Below are 16015 nucleotides of genomic sequence, written 5' to 3'. Positions count from 1 at the left end.
TAGAGCTGGGTCTGGTATAATTAAGCAATAAGGCACCTCGGGGGTTTGTGATATATGGCCAAGATACCACGGCTAAGGGCTGTTCTTATACGCAACGCAGAGTGCCTGGATACAGCCCTTAGCCGTGGTATATTGGCAATATATCACAAACCCCCGAGGTGCCTTATTGCTATTATAAACTGTTTACCAACGTAATTAGAGCAGTAAAAATAACTTTTGTCATACGGTCTGATATACCACGGCTCTCAGCCAATCAGCATTCAGGGCTCAAACCACCCAGTTTATAATAATACATACAGCATACTGTATATTGTTTCAGCGTGATAAATGTTAATGCCTGCAAAATCAGAAACTTGTGGAGCAAAAACCATTGACATAATCCCCCTCTATCTTTTCTTTTAATGGCAGATGTTAACAATTTGAACGCATGGGAGTGGTTGGGGAACTGTAGCTATGCAAATGTCATCCAGACTCATGGTGTGGTGTGTTACTATAACTGCTACCTCTGCAGCTGTTGACAAAATATTATTTCAGGTATTTTAGCTATTAGATTTAATAGATCATGGATCGAAATTGGGGAGAAAAAGAGTTGTAACAGTTTTTTTATAATGGACCTCAGGACTTTTTTTCCAGTTGCCACAAGATGGCATCATTTTACAAAGCCACATTTAGCGGAATAAGCCACATTCTACAACTATTACAAATAGCAGCTTTATCCTATCAGCACACCAAATGTTTACCTGAGCCACGTTGCTTAGGGCCACTAGACGAAGGTAGATCTGAGGGTATTGGGATACATCACATAACTAAGTAAAAAAAATATATAAACAAATTATTTATATACAGTACCAGTTAAGAGTTTGGACACACCTACTCATTCAAGGATTTTTCTTTATTTTACTATTTTCTACATTGAAGAATAATAGTGAATACATCAAAACTATGAAATAACACATATGGAAAGTGTAAAACAAATCAATGTTTTACATTTGAGATTCTTCAAAGTAGCCACCCTTTGCCTTGATGACAGCTTGGCATTCTCTCAACCAGCTTCATGAAGTAGACACCTGGAAATGTATTTCAATTAACAGGTGTGCCTTGTTAAAAGTTAATTTGTGGAATTTCTTTCCTTAATGCATTTGAGCCAATCAGTTGTGTTGTGACAAGGTAGTGGTGGTATACAGAAGATAGGGCTATTTAGTAAAATAGCAAGTCCATATTATGGCAAGAACAGCTCAAATAAGCAAAGAGAAACGACAGTCCATCATTACTTTAAGACATGAAGGTCAGTCAATACGGAAAATTAAGAACTTTTAAAGTTTCTACAAGTGCAGTCGCAAAAACCATCAAGCGCTATGATGAAACTGGCTATCATGAGGACCACCACAGAAAAGGAAGACCCAGAGTTACCTCTGCTGCAGAGGATACGTTCATTAGAGTTACCAGCCTCAGGAATTGCAGCCCAAATAAATGCTCAGAGTTCAAGTAACAGACATCTCTACATCAACTGTTCAGAGGAGACAGAGTAAAATCAGGCCTTCATCTTAAGATGGTGCCGACAGAGAGGGCTGCCTCGCTTCTAGTCCTTAGTAAACTTTGCAGTATTTAGTTTTTTTTATGTATTATTTCTTACATTGTTTGCCCAGAAAATCTTAAGTGTTATTACATACAGCCGGGAAGAACTATTGGATATCAGAGCGACGTCAACTTACCAGCACTACGACCAGGAATACGACTTTCCCAAAGCGGATCCTTTGTCCGAACCACCTGATTCCAGAGGCTGACCCAAAACAAAGCCGCCGGAGAAGAGGCAAGCGGATTGGTCTTCTGGTCAGACCAGAGGTGCGCACAACACCCACCGCTTCCGAGTATATTACTTGCCAATGTCCAGTCTAGATAAAAAGGTAGACAAAATTAGGGCAAGGGTTGCTTTCCAGAGTGACATCAGGGATCGTAACATACTCTGTTTCACAGAAACATGGCTCTCGGGATATGCTGTCGGAGCCGGTACAGCCACCTGGATTCTTTGTGCGTCGCACCAGCAGGAACAAACATCTCTCCGGGAAGAAGAAGGGTGGGGGTGTATGTTTCATGATTAGCATCTCATGATGTTACAATTACAACATACAGGAACTCAAGTCCTTTTGTTCACTTGACCTAGAATTCCTCACAATCAAATGCTGACTGTATTATCTACCAAGAGAATTCTCCTTGGTTATTGTCAGAGCCGTGTATATCCCCCCTCAAGCCGATACCCTGACGTTCCTCAAGGAACTAAACTGAACTTTATACAAACTGGAAATCATATATCCCGAGGCTGCATTTATTGTAGCTGGGGATTTTAACAAAGCAAATTTGAGAACAAGGCTACCTAAATTCTATCAGCATATTGATTGTAGTACTCGCGCTGGTAAAACACTGGATCACTGCTACTCTAAATTTCACTATGCATACAAGGCCCTCCTTTCGGCAAATCTGACCACGACTCCATTTTATTCCTCCCTTCCTATAGACAGACAATCTAGCAGGATGTACCCGTGCCAAGGGATATTCAACGCTGGTCTGACCAATCGGAATCCACACTTTAAGATGTTTTGATCACGTGGACTGGGACATGTTCCGGGTAGCCTCAGAGAATAATATTGACGTATACACTGATTTGGTGAGTGAGTTTATAAGGAAGTATATTGGAGATGTTGTACCTACTGTGACTATTAAAACTTACCCTAACCAGAAACTGTGGATTGATGGCGGCATTCACGCAAAAATGAAAGCGTGACCAACCACATTTACTCATGGAAAGGTGAATGGGAATATGGCCGAATACAAACATTGTAGTTATTCCCTCCGCAAAGCAATCAAACAAGCGAAATGTCAGTATAGAGACAAAGTGGAGTCACAATTCAACAGCTCAGACACAAGACGTATGTGGCAGGGTCTACAGACAATCACGGACTCCAAAAGGAAAACCCGCCACGTCACACACACCGACGTCTTGCTTCCAGACAAACTAAAACACCTTCTTTGCTCGCTTTGAGGATAATACAGTGCCACCGACGCGGCCCACTAACAGGGACTGTAGGCTCTACTTCTCCGTGGCTGACATGAGTAAGACATTTAAACGTGTTAACCCTCGCAAGGTTGCCGGTGCGACAGCGTCCCTAGCCGTGTCCTCAGAGCATGCGTAGACCAGCTGGCTGGTGTGTTTACGGACATATTCAATAAATCCCTATCCCAGTCTGCTGTCCCCACATGCTTGAAGATGGCCACCATTGTTCCTGTACCTAAGAAGGCAAAAGGTAACTGAACTAAATTACTATCACCCAGTAGCACTCACTTCTGTCATCATGAAGAGCTTTGAGAGACTAGTCAAGGATCATATCACCTTACCGGTCACCCTAGACCCACTTCAATTTGCTTATCGCCCCAATAGGTCCACAGACGATACAATTGCCATCACTCTGCCCTATCCCATCTGGACAAGAGCAATACCCATGTAAGAATGCTGTTCATTGACTACAGCTCAGCATTCAACACCACAGTACCCACCAAGCTCATCATTAAGCTTGAGGCCCTTGGTCTCAACCTCACTCTGTGCAATTGGGTCCTGGACTTCCTGATGGGTCACCCCCAGGTGGTGAAGGTAGCTCAGTTGGTAGAGCATGGTGTTTGCAACGCCAGGGTTGTGGGTTTGATTCCCACGGGGGGCCAGCACAGAAAAAAATGTATGAAATGAAATGTATGCATTCACTACTGTAAGTCGCTCTGGATAAGAGCGTCTGCTAAATGACTAAAATGAAAATGAAACAACACCTCCACTTGGCTGATCCTCAACACTGGGACCCCACAAGGGTGCATGCTCAGCCCCCTCCTGTACTCCCTGTTCACCCATGACTGCGTGGCCATGTACGCCTCCAACTCAATCATCAAGTTTGCAGATGACAACAGTAGTGGACTAGATTGCCTACAGGGAGAAGGTGAGAGCACTTGGAGTGTGGTGTCAGGAAAACAACCTCTCACTCAACGTTAACAAAACAAAAGGAGATGATTGTGGACTTCAGGAAACAGCAGAGAGAGCACCCCTCTATCCACATCGACAGGGCAGCAGAGGTGGAAAGTTAAGTTCCTCGGCGTACACATCACAGACAAACTGAAATGGTCCATCCACACAGGCAGTGTGGTGAAGAAGGCGGAACAGAGCCTCTTCAACTTCAGGAGGCTGAAGAAATTTGGCTTGTCACCTAAGACCCTAACAAACTTTTAGAGATACACAATTGAGAGCATCCTTTTGGGCTGTGTTTAAAAAATAACAAAAATTCACCTTTATTTAACGAGGTAGGCTAGCTAAGAACAAGTTCTCATTACAACTGCGACTTGGCCAAGATAAAGCAAAGTAGTTCGACACATACAACAGAGTTACACATGGAATAAACAAACATACAGTCAATAATACAGTAGAAAAGGTCTATATATAGTGTGTGCAAATGAGGTAAGATAAGGGAGGTGGTAAGGCAATAAATAGGCCATGGTGGCAAAGTAACTACAATATAGCAATTAAACACTGGAATGGTAGATGTGCAGAAGATGAATGTGCAAGTACAGATACTGGGGTGCAAAGGAGCAAAATTAAATAAATACAGTATGGGGATGAGGTAGTTGGATGGGCTATTTACAGATGGGCTATGTGCAGTGATCTGTGAGCTGCTCTGACAGCTGGTGCTTAAAGCTAGTGAGGGAGATATGAGTCTCCAGCTTCAGAGATTTTTGCAGTTCGTTCCAGTCATTGGCAGCAGAGAACTGGAAGGCGGCCAAAGGAGGAATTGGCTTTGGGGGTGACCAGTGAGATATACCTCCTGGAGCGCGTGCTGCTATGGTGACCAGTAAGCTGAGATAAGGCGAGGCTTTACCTAGCAAAGACTTGTAGATGACCTGGAGCCAGTGGGTTTGGCGACGAGTATGAAGCGAGGGCCAGCCAACGAGAGCCTACAGGTTGCAGTGGTGGGTGGTATATGGGGCTTTGGTGACAAAACGGATGGCACTGTGATAGACTGCATCCAGTTTGTTGAGTAGGGTGTTGGAGGCTATTTTGTAAATTACATCGCCGAAGTCGAGGAACGGTAGGATGGTAAGTTTTACGAGGGTACGTTTGGCAGCATGAGGGAAGGATGCTTTGTTGCGAAATAGGAAGCCGATTCTAGATTTAATTTTGGATTGGAGATGCTTAATGTGAATCTGGAAGGAGAGTTTACGGTCTAACCAGACACTTAGAATATGTGGATAACTACAAATACTAAGTCAGAACCGTCCAGAGTAGTGATGCTGGACGGGTGGCCAGCGATCGGTTGAAGAGCATGCATTTAGTTTTACTTGCATTTAAGAGCAGTTGGATTCCACGGAAGGAGAGTTGTATGGCATTGAAGCTTGTCTGGAGGTTAGTTAACACAGTGTCCAAAGAAGGGCCAGAAGTACACAGAATGGTGTTGTCTGCATAGTGAATCAGAGAATCACCAGCAGCAAGAGCGACATCATTGACGTTTCCAGAGAAGAGAGTCGGCCCGAGAATTGAACCCTGTGGCACCCCCATAGAGTCTGCAAAAGGTCCAGACAACAGGCCCTCTGATTTGACACACTGAACTCTATCAGAGAAGTAGTGGGTGAACCAGGCGAGGCAATCATTTGAGAAACCAAGGCTGTTGAGTCTGCCGATAAGAATGTGGTGATTGACAGAGTCGAAAGCCTTGGCCAGGTCGATGAATATGGCTGCACAGTATTGTCTCTTATCGATGGTGGTTATGTTATCGTTTAGGACCTTGAGCATGGCTGAGGTGCACCCGTGACCACCTCGGAAACCGGATTGCACAGCGGAGAAGGTACGGTGGAATTCGAAATGGTCAGTGATCTGTTTATTAACTTGGCTTTCAAAGACTTTAGAAAGGCAGGGCAGGATGGATGTAGGTCTGTAACCTTGTGAAGATGCTGGAGGAAACAGGTACAAAAGTATCTATATCCACAGTAAAACGAGTCCTATAGCGACATAACCTGAAAGGTCGCTCAGCAAAGAAGAAGCCACTGCTCCAAAACCGCCAGTAAAAAGACAGACTACGGTTTGCAACTGCACATGGGGACAAAGACTACCCCAAGCATACTTCAAAAGTTGTGGCAAAATGGGTTAAGGACAACAAAGTCAAGGTATTGGAGTGGCCATCACAAAGCCCTGACCTCAATCCTATTGAACATTTGTGGGCAGAACTAAAAAAGCGTGTGCGAGCAAGGAGGCCTACAAACCTGACTCAGTTACACCAGCTCTGTCAGGAGGAATGGGCCAAAATTCACCCAACTTATTGTGGGAAGCTTGTGGAAAGCTCCCCGAAATGTTTGACCCAAGTTAAACAATTTAAATCAATGCTACCAAATACTAATTGAGTGTATGTAAACTTCTGACCCACTGGGAATGTGATGAAATAAAATAAAAGCTGAAATAAATAATTCTCTATTATTCTGACATTTTGCATTCTTAAAATAAAGTGGTGATTCTAACTGACCTATGACAGGGAATTTTTACTAGGATTAAATGTCAGGAACTGTGAAAAACTGAGTTTAAATGTATTTGGCTAAGGTGTATGTAAACTTCCGACTTCAACTGTTTACGGGATCTCCTTCGAGACTGTTGGAAAAGCATTCCTCGTGAAGCTGGTTGAGAGAATACCAAGCTATGTGCAAAGCTGTCAAGGCAAAGGGTGGCTACTTTAAAATTTATTTTGATTTGTGCAACTATTTTTTGGTTAGTACATAATTCCATGTGTTATTTCATAGCTTTGATGTCTTCACTATTAGTCTACAATGTAGAATATATATATATATATATATAAATAAACCCTTGAATGAGTAGGTGTGTCCAAACATTTGACTGGTACTGTATATATTGGACTTACGGATCAGAAAAGCCTGTGGTTACCAAATACTTTCAGCATAGAAATCCTTCAAATATATAGTGGTGTAAAGTACTTAAGTAGTACTTTAAAGTATTTTTACTTAACTCATTTTTTGGGATATCTGTACTTCACCATTTATATTTTTTGGCAACTTTTACTTAACTACATTCCTTAAGAAAATGTACTTTTTACTCCATACATTTTCCCTGAGATCCAAAAGTACATATTACATATTCAATGCTTAGCAGGACAGGAAAATGGTCCAATTCACACACTTATCAAGAGAACATCCCTACTGCCTCTGATCTGGCGTACTCACTAAACACAAATGCTTTGTTTGTAAATTGTCAGTGTTGGTGTGCTCCTGCTTATCCGTAAATTAAAATAACTAGAAAATTGTGCCATCTGGTTTGCATAATATAAGGAATGTGAAATGATTTGTACTTTTATTTTTGATACTGAAGTATATTTAAAACCAAATACTTTCAGTAGTATTTTACTGGCTGACTTTCACTTGAGTAATTTTCTATTAAAAAGTTATCTTTACTTTTACTCAAGTATGACAATTGGGTACTTTTCCACCACTGTACATTTCTCATTGATCCACATGGTTCCATATTATCTTTATTCATCCCCACTTACAGTAGGCTGTCACATAATGCACATTTCAGATGATAACTTGTAAAGCTCCTACCTTTTCTCACATATGGTTTCCTCTCCAGTGCCTTCTCTGGGGATTTCTTGGGGAAGTCAAAAGCCGCCAACATTTGAGCCACCTTCACAGACTGGGCTTGCTCCGAAACCCAATCAGGCTTTGCTTCCAATGGCTTTGTCAAATCTGGATGCTTCAGCTTTTCTTGTAGTAGAATGTTCTCCTTTACGAGTTCAGAAACAGGCCTCGATTTAGGAGTATCCTGGTGTTTGTCACACTCTGAGGCAGTTTTGTCGTTGTCCTGGGTAGACTTTTCATCATAGTGTACTGCAGTGGTGCTCTCTGTGACTTGCTTTGACACAGGCTCTGTTTTTAAAGTCTCATTTTGAGCCTGAAGCTTCTCATCCATACTCCCTTGGCTTTCTTCTGATAGAGCCATCCCAGTTCCTACTGAGGACGGGGTAGCCTCTATCACTACAACTGGGATGTCTGTTATTTGACGAGGGTCCTTATTGGTCTTAGCCTCCTCCATAGAATCATCATGCAAGGCCTCTGAGGTGCATAGGCTAGGTGTCGTCTTCCCCGCAGTGGTATTTTCTGTTTGTGATGGAGGAATCTCAGTGACAGGGATAGTGGTGGGTGATTCATCCATTTTGTGCAAAGGCAGGGGCTCTGTGGTTTGATCATCCTCTTTGTTGCAGGATGTAGACTCTGTAGACTCAGTGATGACCTCAGACACTGAGGAAGAAGATGCAGGTTTTTCTGCGATGACATCACTCCTAGAGGAGGGCCTGCCCTCAACAGGTGGACTCTGTGAGCTCTCTGGTGACTGCGTTTCAGCTGGGGGTGTATTTTCCATCGTCTTCTCCTCGTTTTGCTCTGAACCTTTACAGTCAGCCTCATCCATTGGTGAGGATGTCCCCGCTTCTCGCTCAGTGACAGATTCAGTCTCTAGAAGTGAAGCTGGTAGACAGATTATATCTGTGGAGTCCTGAGCAGTTTTCCCTGCCTGCTCACTCTTTGTCAGACTTTGTGGATGATCCTCCTCATGGCAGGGCTTGGTGTTAACTTCTGCTCCAGGGGGTCTCTCTGTTGCACATACAGAGGATGATGACGATATGGTTTCTTCCTCAACATCGCACTGTAATATATTTGTATCTGATGGAGCTGTCTTTGCAACATCAGCGGATGATTTTGGTGTTGTTTTCATTACGACATGTTTTGGTGTCGTTTCCTTCACGGCAGGTTTTGGTTTTATTTCCTTCACAGCAGGTTTTGGTTTTATTTCCTTCACGGCAGGTTTTGGTGTTGATACGGCCCCTGTCTCAACACCCTGTGGATGAGGCTTTGTCTCAGATGTTTTCAGCTGGTCATGGTCGTCAGACTGGTCCCTTGACACAGAGACCACCTTTCTAACTTTGGAGAGATCTGGAGACGCCTCATTTTTGTTTCTTTTCAGTAGCTTCTCCAAAATAGAGCTTGGCCCTACTGTAGGCACCATGGGCAAGTCTTCTTTGTCCCCTTGATTGGGAGGGTCAATGGTAGGGGATCCTGCCCTGTCCACCTCACTTTGTTTGTGATTATCATTCCGGCCAGACTTCATGTCACATCTTGCTGCCTCTGACGCTTTATTCTCTTTCTCAATGTCACCCTTGTTTTCATCGTCATGTGGCTTCACCTTTCCCACTGTTGGATGGTCATGGTTCAAGGTCCCACCCACAACTGACAGACACTTTTTCCCTTTGGTCTCTTTCAATGATGATTGACGTTTAGTCTTATGGGGACCCTTCAGTTCTCTCAAACCGCCTACAGCTCCATCAGTGCACTTGGTGTCTTCATCCTCAACTGCCTCGGAGGTTCCATTTTTTATTTCCTTGTCTTTCTGAACAGGCAACTTCTTTCTTCCTCCCTCTTGTTTGACGTCATCAGTAGTTCCCGTATTAGTCCCACCCTTGCCAACTTCTACAGAACCCTCCTCCTTGTATTCCATGGTGGCCTCACCCATTGAAACAGTGGCATCAGTTTTCTCCACAGCTGGATTAAACGTCTGCCCAGTAACTTCCTCTAAAGCAGAGCAGAGGTTTTCTTCCTGGTTTTTCTGGTGTGGAGCTGTTCTCTCATCTCGACGGTACATCTTGGCAGTTTTACCCTCCTTCTCCTTATCCCTCACGTTTTGGGTGGATTGTCTGGGTTTTCTGGCCTTCTCCTCACTCTGTGTGTGACTCTCTGGGCTCTGGCTATTGTCCGGATCCTGTGGAGTCAGTAGAGCAGTCCTGCCTCCCTCCTCTCCTCCAGCCCCTTCCTCTCTCACCTCCCCCTCCACGGAAGGACTCACCCTTATCTGAGCGCTAAGGTTTTTCTCTGCCAAAGGTGTTGTTGGCTCCCTGTCTGGGCCTTCATCCAGATTCTCAGCGGCTGCTTTCCCTGGATCCTCCCCGGCATTACCGGCCTCCTCACGGGGGGCTCCTCTCTCCATGGCACCGCCCGTGTCCCCACTTGCATCCCCCAGGTCGATGCAGAGCCCCCTCTCCTCTGCTTCTCCACCGCTGGCCTGTTCATCCCCCTCCACCTTATCTTGATTCTGCCCCATGCTAGTCTGTGGAGAAAGACAAGCCGTTACCATCCTCACTCTTAAGTAGCAGTCTACAACTGGCTTTGGCATGCCAGTCCACCAGCATTTATCTAACTGTAGACACTGTGCCCTGCTCTCCCACAACCACTCTCTCCATCTCTTTATTTCACAGCGGAGTGTATGAATAAATACATGTCCCACTGAGAACAGGCAGAGGTGGAAACATCAGCTGGAAACATGAGGTAGAGACAGGAAAATGAGCAATGTAATTAGATATCAGGCACAAAGCCAGAATCATTTACTGTGAAATAGCTCAAATCTGACCATGTGTAGACACAGTGTAGACATTATATACCACTATGACATTATGGGAGCTAAAGGAGAGCAGAAAGTCACACTAAACAGAAGTAATTTACATGGTCTGCTCTGGCTAAGTGTCTTATGACCACAATCACTCTAGAATGTTCATGTTCTTGCAATGTTAACCCGTATTGGGTCAACTTAAGAAAAATACAATGGAGTCACAAGATTGAATTGAAACCTCCCTAATTTTCCCTCTGAGGATGATCATGTCAGCAGGACCTTAGCCAGGATTGTCAAATTCTGATTTATGTAAATGTGGAAGTAGGACATTAGTGAATGAAACAGCAGCCTAACAAAGCGATTAGATACTCCTGAAATAATATTTAATAGTAGGGTGAACAGAATGCAGGATATAGCCCTTTGATTCCAGGCTCTTAGATGGTCAGAGGGAAACCTAATTCGACTGCAGATGAAGCACAGGCACATAAAGCCATTCAATCTCCAAAGCCACAATGAAAATAATCCCTCTCTCTTTGGGAGTTTATAAAGTTTTTGATAAAGTTGCTGGAGACTTGTCTGCCTTTTCTTAACAAAATGTCTTTCCCAAGATTGGATTAAGTTAATTTTGTTCGATTGTGGCAATTCAACCAATCACCGGATATTTGCTCTCACTAACAGTAGTTGACCTATTCTATATATGAACGCCAGAAATCCAATACTGTATTTCACATATTTTAAAGCAGGATTTTCATACAATTACCTACTGCTTATACATTTAGCTTTTCTCTTTGTTATTCCAGTATTCCATCCATTGCTCTTTAGCAGGCTGTTGTAGGGTTATTATCAATCTTAAAAAGTATATCTGGTGTTTGTTTCTTGTGTGTTTAGCTAATGTTTTTAGTTGTTTGTGCATGACTACGTCCAATAGCTACCATTGCGACCCATAAGTGATCTAGGCCTTCACTCCTGTTGCTAGAGTATGTCAGTTTGTCCGCCATGTTACAAAGCTAATTTTCCTCACACTGAACTGCAGGGGTATGCAGAGAAAATAATGAAGCACAATGGACAGAGCTCTAGAACAAGAGTCTGTTTCCTGTCAATGCCCCCTTTCTCTTCTTTCCCTGTCTATCACTGCTGTGGCTGCTGCTTCCTTATCATATGACTGCTAAACATTTACCAGACAGACAGAGACATGACTGGGTGAGAACATCTTATCTAACATTCACTCACTGTGTAGAAATACAAACATGTTGAAAAAACATTGAATTCTCTGTGCGTGTACGCATGCAATTTGAAATGAAAATTACAGAACAAGATATCAAAATGTTGAAATACATGTTTACATTACATGGTATATACATGATATATATCACTCAGCTCTAAGTCCAGTGTTAGAGTACTGTAGCTGAAATGAAGATAAGTGTAGCCTACCATCATTTTTCCTCTAGAGAGGAGGTTCCAGACTTGATAGTTTCTACAGTATTGGCATTGTACATCAAACTCACTATGGAGTCACCGCTAAACTGAACTCCTGTAGACTGTATGAAATAATTCCTGTGTGAAAAAAAACGTTCCTTTCATCACACTCCAGTCATGTGAACACTGATTACTACAAAGGCTCACCCTAAAAACATCCTCAGCTCAGACCCCTGAGAGTCCTGCAGGCCCCATCAGCACCATGAGGAGGACCCCTGCCTCAAGGCAGCCCATCGCTGGCTACAACTACCCCATTGTCCTGCACCTTTCAGCCGTAACGCCCAAGGCAGATCACTTGATCGCCTTGTGTTCTGCTGCTCCAATACACCCTGAGTAAAAGGTAGGTCAAACCAATAACAAGCCAGGAAGCACATGCAAAAAAAGTTATTCTAGTCTTACAGTAGCATACTGAATAAAGGCAGTTTACAGTAGGCTACCCATTCCCAGCACTCTGGTAAGCTGACTGGTGCAACCTGGGCTCAGGGGTAGCATAGTACATTTAAATCCATGACACTCTAATTAGTATGATATGTTACGTTTCGTATGGTATGTATTCATTTGTGTATGTCCATCATCCATTTCCTATGATATGTTACCAATTGCAATTTGTACAATATGCAAAAAAAAAATTCTAAACGTGTTACAAATTCCAATTTGTTGTGGCTAACGTTAGCTAGGTGGCTAATGTTAGCTAGGTTGGGGGTTAGGAGTTAGGTTCAAGGGTTAAGGTTAGCTAACATGCTAAGTAGTTGCAAAATAGCAAGTAGTTGCAAAGTTGCTAAAGTTGTCCGTGATGAGATTCGAACATGCAACCTTTGGGTTTCTAGACATTCACCCACCCATCAACCCCAACCAATGACCCTACTTTCATTTTTGCCTTAAGTAACCTGTCTCATGTAACCATACCAAACGTAACATATCATACTCATTTGAGTGTCCCCGATTTACATTTACTATGTTACGTCTAGTCTATGAGACCAGTCTGACTGGAGAGGCAGCCAGGGTTAGGCCTGGCTCCTTACAGTCACTACAGTGAGGTGTTGAATATAGTTTTGATCTGTCCTGTGTGTGTGTTTGTGTAAGAGCGAGACGGACACTCACCGGTTAGTTGTCTCCCAGCCGATTGCTCTCCCAGGACTGACAGAGCACTCTTTGTTGGTTGGTTATGTTGAGTCCTCCCTCAACTGCACTAGCAAGGGAGGCTTATATTCCAGCCTTGGGACGTCACAGCACATTTGCCTAATACAATAAGTGTCTCGTCAAGATTTATCAATTAAGGCCAAACTCCCAGTTTCTCATTTCCATACTATGGTGAGATACAAAACCCACTGAAACCTGTAAAATGTATAAATCCACCATGCAGAGCCTTACTCCTCATCAACTCATTCAAGATGTGTTTATGTTGAGTTCTAGAGCACCTTTCCCCCAATTTTGGACATATTGAGCTGTTCCTTACTAGATGTCTGATATCTCCTTATCAGGGTCAGGTATAGTGCATCCACAATGCATCAGGTATAAGTTGGAACAAAGCATAGGCCTACACAAAAATAAACAAAAATAGCTTGTTAGCGAAGAGCAATTTCTCAACCAAGAATTTTGGTAGAACTGACTGAGTGGGGAGGGGAAAACTGAAAACTAGCTGTTATTGGCAGAGAGGTTTGGAACTCTCTTTCTTATTGGTGTACTAACTAATATACCACCTGGTGATGTCACCAGGCAGGCCAACACTCCATACCACCAAAACAGGCAGTCTTTTCAAACAGATCTTACACTAGAAGGGCATTATCATAATTTCCACAGTATTATTCCAACCTCATAGTGTGGAAATATATATAAAACACAGGGAAATCTCCTTTTTATCTGCACTGGGCCTTTGAAGACCCAGATTTAGAAACATCTCAGAGCGTCATCTTCACTTGTAGGGATATTCAATAGGGCACAGACAGAGTAGGCTTTGATTGGGAGGTGATTTTTCAGAGCAGAGTTGCTAGTCTCCTAGGAAACAGCATGAGAGGTCTGGTTCAGCAGACGAATCCCAACACCATGAGCTATAGAACTCCTTAACCTATACAGACTGTTAAGACGAGGAACGTCCTCTTCCTTACCCAATTGTGTTTACATACTCCTACCATGGCCTGCCGCATATGAATACACGCCAGAAAACTGTTTTAAAGAGGGAGAGCGTGAAAGAATGTGTATGTGTGTGTTTATGTGTGTGAGAGGGTCAGAGGGTGAGTTCCTCTCTTCTGTGTAGAGTATGGCTGCATTAAATGGCAACCCAAGGCCCCTGACTAACCAGGAGGGAGGCAAGAGAGATGAACAATAGCTGAGAAATGTCTCTGTTTTCCCCCGGTCTCCATAGTAACTTCCAAAACAGGATACTTACTCAGATAATAAAACAAAGGGGGAGGTACGGCAGCCAAGAATTCACCAGCAACATATGCTGCAGGAGCAGGGGAAGAAGGGCCAGCCGACAGCCAGCTAGCATTGAGTCTGAGGGCCAGTGCCACTGGCAACCGGTGCCTGTTTGTGTTTGAATAGTGTGATATTACACTCTAGGGAGTTTGCGTCATTGCACATTTATGCCAACTCCTCATCAACACAATCCACCCCCCACCATTCTGAAATCTGTGAGCATAGCAGTCGGCCCAACTGCAAAGGGAGTCAAAGGGAGACTGCTAACCTGTTTGCTGACCAAGGATGACATTTCACGTTGTCTACCACCTCAGACAACTAAACTGAACAAACATATGAACACAACATGTAAAGTGTTGGTCGCATGTTTCATTAGCTGAAATAAAAGACACCAGAAATGTTCCATACGCACAAAAAGCTTATTTCTCTCAAATTTTGTGCACAAATTTGTTTACATCCCTGTTAGTGAACATTTCTCCTTTGCCAAGATAATCCATCCACCTGACAGGTGTGGCATATCAAGAAGCTGATTAAACAGCATGATCATCACACAGGTGTATTTTGAGCTGGAGACAGTAAAAGGCCACTCATAATGAGCAGTTTTGTCACACAACATAATGCCACAGCTGTCTCAAGCTTTGAGGGAGTGTGAAAATGGCATGCTGACTGCAGGAATGCTCACCAGAGCTTTTGTCAAAGAATAGAATGTTAATTTCTCTACCATAAGCCACCTCCAACCTTGTTTTCGAAAATTTGGCAGTGCGTCCAACTGGCCTCAAAACCGCAGAACACGTGTAACCACGCCAGCCCAGGACTTCCACATCCGGCTTCTTCTGCGAGATTGTCTGAGACCAGCCACCAGGACAGCTAATGAAAATGTGGAGTATTTCTGTCTGTAATAAAGCCTTTTTGTGGGGAAAAACTAATTCTGATTGTCTGGGCCTGGCTCCCCAGTGGGTGGGCCTATGCCCTCCCATGCCCACCCCTGACTGCGCCCTTGCCCAGTCATGTGAAATCCATAGATTAGGACCTAATTAATTTGTCAGTTGATTGATTTCCTAATATGAACTGTTGCATTTCACATTTATATTTTTGTTCAGTATATATATAACCTAAAAAGCTTTGATACTTGTTTAGCTCACCCTGTTATGGCATCAGAAGAATGTTGTGTTAAAGGCTTTCACATAACAGCGCAGCAATGCAAGAATGACTCCACTCCCCTCCTCCCCACACACATGCCATTTTATGAAGAACGGTCCATCGTTAATCACGCACACTACCATACAGGCCAGGAGGAACCAGAGCCGGCAGCAAAAGTGCTTCAAACTGGGACTGGCAAGCCAAGCGCTACATAATCTGGTTGTTATAACGCCACTCTCCTGCCAAGGTATACAGATGGGGGCATTATGCAATTTCATTTCAGGATGTGGGCCACTACAGTCAATCGTGCAGTCTTGACCCAAGCACCTAGCAATATTTAGCAACGTCAACCCCTCCCCTCTATGAAATATTTCATCACTCACAGTGGGTCTGTAGCAATCAGAGGACAGTCTTCTGTGACTGGGAGAGGATTTATTACCTCATCTCTCTTTGTGACTTCATGTTCAATGTCAGGAGAAATGAAATATATCCTAAGACAGGGATTGTGATACCACATGCCTCCTC

At 43.4% G+C, this 16015-nt stretch overlaps 1 protein-coding gene across 1 annotated transcript in view; it reads right to left on the bottom strand.

Annotated features, from left to right (window-relative positions):
* Positions 1-7648, bottom strand: part of LOC106584990 (coronin-1C-A) — a 63518-nt gene extending 55870 nt beyond the window's left edge. Inside the window, exon 1 of the mRNA XM_014170700.3 lies at positions 7627-7648. The gene's annotated coding sequence lies outside the window, so the exon portion shown is untranslated. The remainder of the gene's footprint in view (positions 1-7626) is intronic.
* Positions 7649-16015: the final 8367 nt, after the last annotated feature.

Source organism: Salmo salar, chromosome 24, assembly GCF_965601325.2.
Source record: "Salmo salar chromosome 24, fSalSal1, whole genome shotgun sequence".
NCBI classification, from domain to species: domain Eukaryota; kingdom Metazoa; phylum Chordata; class Actinopteri; order Salmoniformes; family Salmonidae; genus Salmo; species Salmo salar.
The sequence above is the reverse complement of the archived record's forward strand: the minus strand, read 5'-3'. Positions and strand labels throughout refer to the sequence as shown.